This window comes from Triticum urartu, chromosome 1A (assembly GCF_056163025.1).
Source record: "Triticum urartu cultivar PI428250 chromosome 1A, HENAU_Tu73, whole genome shotgun sequence".
Lineage (NCBI taxonomy): Eukaryota > Viridiplantae > Streptophyta > Magnoliopsida > Poales > Poaceae > Triticum > Triticum urartu.
The window spans coordinates 407,827,138-407,831,986 of NC_141873.1; the positions used below are offsets into that span (position 1 = coordinate 407,827,138).

A 4,849-nucleotide genomic window follows, 5' to 3' on the forward strand; every position below is an offset into this window, starting at 1 on the left:
TGATACAAGTAATCCAGTGATGAAAATTATACGAGATTTGAACGCAAGGTTTAAGTGAGCTTTGCAAATAAGGGTGACAGGCATACAGCGCATACTAATGTGTTCCCGCCGTATTACCCACAGGCCGTAGCCCACTAGCACGAATTTCTGCTAAGAAAAAGATGTCCTTAAAAAAATGCTCACTAAAAAGAAGAGCACGAGACGCGCAGCGCATGCTTTGTCTGTTCCGACCACTAAAAATGCCCACGAGACGCGCATCCTCCACTTCACAGCCATGGCCTCGCAGCAGCCACCACCCTCGCCGCCGCTATCCGTTCCGACCACCATTAGCGCTCTCACGGACGACCTCCTCCGCGAGGTCTTTCTCCGCCTCCCTGACCTCCCGAGCCTTGTGTGCGCGGCCTTCACCTGCCGCGCCTTCCTCCGCGCCGTCCGCTCCTCTCCGCCCTTCCGCCGCCGCTTCCGCGATCTCCACGCACCGCCCCTGCTCGCCCTCTTTCGCGAACCCGACATGAGCGCTGTCGTCCCTGCCGCAAGCCGCAGCTCCGACCCGGCCATCGCCGGCGCCTTCGCTGATTTACTCCGAGACGACGACGCGTCCGAGTGGTGGACATATTCTCAGATCCCCTACTCCGACGAGTTCGTCCAATTCGTCAACCGGAGCACCGAGCGGGTTGTCTCCTACAACCCCCACATGCCGTCTCTGGCTATCTTCCCCAAGAAGCCTCACGATGAACCCTACCTTGAGTTCCACACGCTCCCTCCCGACCAAGAGCACCAGAGCCCATCCCGTGTGGTCTGTGTCCGTCACGATTTCCAATGGGCGTGCGCGCGCGTGGCCGTCTTCTCATCTCACGCCATGAAGTGGCAGATCTTCCCGGAGTCTCGGAAGCCACTGCTTCAAGGCGACATGCACACGATTAGTACGGTTGTCGATCGGTTCGTCTGTTGGTTAGATCTGGAGGAAGACTGCATTCTGGCGCTCAACACTGCCACCTTTCAGTTCTGTCGAATGGATCTGCCGCCCTCCTTGAGAGGGTCATACTCAAAGATTTAAGATTGGTCAGACCAGGGATGGGAGGCTCTGTATGGTAAATGTACAGGAATGCACGCTTTCTGTTTGGCTTTGGACACCCGACGATGTCGGCATCGGCAGATTCGTGCTGCACAAGATGTTTCCATTGCACGCAATTGTCAAGGAGATCACTAAGCGTCCAGTCAAGGATAATGTTGATGTTGGAGATCTTATGGAGGTTATTAGTGGGTTTGTGTACCTATCTGTTGTCTACTCCAGGGACCCGCAATCTTCTGAGTGGTTCCTATCCTTCTGCCTGGAAACAGCAGAGGTGAACTTGCTCTTTAAGGAAACACGACGTTCTTACTGCCCTGTTGATCCCTACATCATGGTCTGGCCTCCTTCTTTGATACACAACAAGGTGAGTCCAAGCTTATCTCTCAAGATTTTGCTAAAGTTTCTTCATCTGGTCTCTAGGCTAGACCGTACAGTGTATTCAGTTGTGTTGAGCATTGGACTATTGTATTTCTGTGAAAATCAGCCATCGACTTTATGTTTTGATGCAGTAGCATGTCTGATTTTATAACTGTAGTAGAGGAGTTTTGTTACAAGTTGCATATTAGTATGATGATGCAATGTTTTCAACTTTTAGCATCGAGGTTTGTGTAGATTATATGATACATACATATATGAAGTGGTGCATTGTGGATATTTGAGACTGGAAATCTTTGTCCACTGAAAATCTCTCTACACTTGCTTTATAATGCTAACCGCTATGAGATGGCAGTAGTGTAACTGTGTCCTACTGCACTTTCATTGCTTATGTAAAAACTAGATAAATTGGTATGTATTGTATCATTAGAATCTATCTATTGCCTTGCACAAAACTCTCTATAAAACACGCTTACATGCATGAATTTTCTTATGTCACAGGAGGGCTCAGAAACTGAAGTTACTGGAGACAGTGCTGGAGCTGATGGTCCGGTGCACACCAAAGATGCTTCTCCTGTCCTCTTCACAGCATTGCAATCATTCAAAGAAGCTTTGATAGATGGCGATGGCACCAAAATCGCGGAGATGGAGGCCTTCTTACTTGATGCTGAGCTCGGCTCTCTTCTGAACAGAATCACTACTTTGGATGTAGCATTAGCAGCTGGGAGAGACCGTGTGTTGCGAATAGGTGCTCGCTCTGATATTTGTAGGGAAGAGATGGGGGGAGAGGGTTGGTGGCAAATGTTCAAGGGGGTGTTGTGGAGAGCTTCTTCCCGCCTCTTTGCCAGTTGATCTTGGATTAAGCTTAGGTGGAAATGTGTTGCTGATTAAGTTATTGGATGGTGTGAAGTGTGAACTGAACTCATTAGGTGCTATCCCTCCGTTCCTAAATATTTGTCTTTCTAGAGATTTCAACAAGTGACAACATACGAAGCAAGATGAGTGAATCTATACTCTAAAATATGTCTATATACATTCTTATGTGGTAGTTCATTTGAAATCTCTAAAAAGACAAATATTTAGGAACGGAGGGAGTAGTTAACACACTACGTACGTTGTAAGTGTGTAGCATATCAGTGCCTATGTCTTTTTGGCAAAGTGAGACACTTTGCCTGATTTACATGCAGAGACTGACCAATCATATAAGCCATGAGTCCATGAGCTTTTATCGTAGACGTTTTTTCTATCACTTGTTCTAGATGTTGTCTTTGCTCTGGTTTTGCAGTCTGCATGAGTAACTGCCTATATTTGATTCCATTGTACTTCCTCCGTCACGAATTACTCGTTGCGAAAATAAATGTATTTAGATGTATTTTAGTTCTAGATTTATCCATTTCTATCTATTTCTGTGACAAGTAATTTCGAACGGATGCATCGTCTTGCTGATTACTTATACAATAACCAATGTTATGTTGGTGCTCAAGATGCTGGAAGTGTTCTTACAGAAAATTACAAACAAATACCCCTCGTAAAGAAATATAAGAGCGTTTAGATAGTGATTTCTGTCTAAAACCTTTTATACTCCCTCTGTTCATTTTTATAAGGCTTTGTAGATGTTTCAGACAGTGTGCAAAACAATACAATTTCGCTTGTCTGAAACGATTTATGAAAGTGAACGGAGGGAGTATTTTTTTACAGAGGGAGTAGTATTTAAGGCAATGCACGAGAAATAAATTGGTGGTGAGCGGCTTTATCTGCGTCCTCGCTCGCCGATTCACAGGGAGCGAATGGAGGCGATACCGGCTGTTGGGTTGAGCGGCTTAGAGCATCTCCAACAAGCGCCGGTCGCGCCGCGCGCAAAAAACACATATGTCGCGCGCGCATCGCCTGGTTTGGCGCGGCGCACAGCGCTGGCTCTAGCAGCCGCGCTAAAATGCAGTGCGCGGACGCCGCTCCAGCAGCGCGCAAAAATATAGCGCGCGCGACGCGTACAAACAACATATGCATTCAAAAATAAAAGCAAAAAAATCAAAAACAAACAAAAATAAATAGTTCAATTTCGTTTATTATAACTCAAACAAACAGTTTATCGTTCAATACAACAAATAGTACAATTAAACACAACAAATAGTTCAACAATACAATAACGAACACACAAATCATGATGCTCTTTGTCGTTCATTCCATGCCCACCACTCCTCAATGAGATCTTTCTGAATATCATTATACGCTACGGGACGTCGAATGACATGATAGGAGGCAACAAAACGGGCCACCCTTTCAGCCCTTCGTCGCACTCACACCGGATGTCCCAAGAGCTCATATTGAGAGTAATCTACATCTTGGCCACGCTCATTCCCGATGATCATGTTGTGCATGATCACACAAGCGTGCATTATGTACCAAAGCATCTTCTGATCCCAAAATCTAGCCGGTCCTCTCACAATAGCAAATTGGGCTTGCAAAATCCTAAAAGCTCTCTCCACATCTTTTCTAGCCGCCGCCTGAGCATTGTGGAAATCAAGATTTTTCTTACCTTCTGGCTTTTTTAACGGCTTGACAAAGGTTTGCCACTTTGGATAGATGTCATCCGCTAGATAATAGCCATAGTTGTATGTACGGCCATTTGCTACAAACTGCACCGGTGGCAACTCCCCATTTGCAATCTTACTCATCAGTGGTGACCGGTTGACAACATTGATGTCATTCAAAGATTCAGGCATTCCAAAGAATGCATGCCAAATCCAAGTCTTGATCGGCCACCGCTTCAAGGATTATAGTGGAACCCTTTTTTTGGCCGTGGAATTGCCCATGTCATGCCTTTGGACAATTCTTCCAACTCCAATGCATGCAATCTATTGAGCCAAGCATGCCAGGAAAGCTGCGAGCTTTGTTCATCGCCAAAAGCCTTGCGACGTCTTCAGCGGTGGGAGATCTCAAATACTCCTCGCCAAACACTTGCACAATTCCGACTGCGAAGCGCTTGACACACATGATAGCTTGGCTCTCACCCATAGTCAAGTGATCATCAACTAGATCAGCCGGTATACCGTATGCCAACATACGCAAAGCGGCTGTCACCTTCTGAAAGGTGCTATACCCGAGCTCTCCGGCGGCATTCCTCCTTTGCTGAAAAAAGCGATCATGGCTCGCTAGTTTCTCTGCAATGCGCCTGAACAACTCGGTGCTCATCCTAAACCGGCGACGAAAATACGACTCGGGGTATGTGGGATTCTCCGCAAAATAATGCATGATCAATCTGTTGTGGGCATCGATCATTGCAAGATCCTCCTTCTCTTCCATATCAAATTCTTCTTCGGAAGAATCATACGACGAACTCATCTACAATGTTGAATACTATGCTATAAATAAAAAACTACAATCAACATGCACGAAATTCAT

At 46.1% G+C, this 4,849-nt stretch overlaps 1 pseudogene across 1 annotated transcript; it reads left to right on the top strand.

The window, feature by feature from the left end:
• Nucleotides 1-207: 207 nt before the first annotated feature.
• LOC125534722 (uncharacterized) lies at nt 208-2,753 on the top strand (annotated as a pseudogene). The gene is made up of 2 exons (XR_015603429.1): nt 208-1,436; nt 1,949-2,753. The product of XR_015603429.1 is annotated as an uncharacterized LOC125534722 (transcript).
• Nucleotides 2,754-4,849: the final 2,096 nt, after the last annotated feature.